We start from the raw sequence: 717 nt of genomic DNA, 5'->3' as shown, positions 1-717 counted from the left end.
ATTTATTTATAGGAAGACCACCAGTTTGAAGGAAAGAGTGGATTAAAGTGTTGTAGATCCTCCCCAAAAGAAAAGTGGGTTAATTTTCCCTCATTTGACAGGATTTTATTCATGTAGACATTGCTATGCATGTATGCATACCAAAGGAAATCCTAGAAAAAGAACTAGTTTTGAGCTAACGGTTACAAAAGATACCCACAAACATTAGAGATTTTATATCGTGTGACACAGAAGGGGTCATATATGGGTTACAGTGCCCCTGTGGCCTACAATATATTGGTCGCACTACCCGCAAGTTAGCCATTCGTGTAAGAGAACACATATACAACATCAAACGTGGTTTCAAAGATCACTCAGTCTCTCTACATTTTAAAAAATGTCATAAGAACCCCGCAGGCTTACAATTTTGGGGTATCGAACCAGCTAAGAAAAATTGGAGGGGAGGGAACTGGAAAAGAAGTTTGGTTGAAAAGGAATCTGAGTGGATCTTTAGAGCTAAAACATTAGTCCCCACAGGTCTCAACATAGGTTTCAACCTGAACTGTTTTATTGCGGATACATACATTTTCAGTGTGAATTTTATAAAAAAAAAGGGGGAGGAGTTCCTCATCGAAACAGGGACCATCTGGGATTTGATATGGGTGGTCATAGATATAATTTGCCATATAAATTGTGATTTAATTTTGAAAATGTCATGGCCGCCATTTGTTTATGGTG

This window comes from Nanorana parkeri, unplaced genomic scaffold (genome assembly GCF_000935625.1).
Source record: "Nanorana parkeri isolate BGI_ZX_2015 unplaced genomic scaffold, ASM93562v1 scaffold790, whole genome shotgun sequence".
NCBI lineage: Eukaryota > Metazoa > Chordata > Amphibia > Anura > Dicroglossidae > Nanorana > Nanorana parkeri.
The sequence above is the reverse complement of the archived record's forward strand: the minus strand, read 5'-3'. Positions refer to the sequence as shown.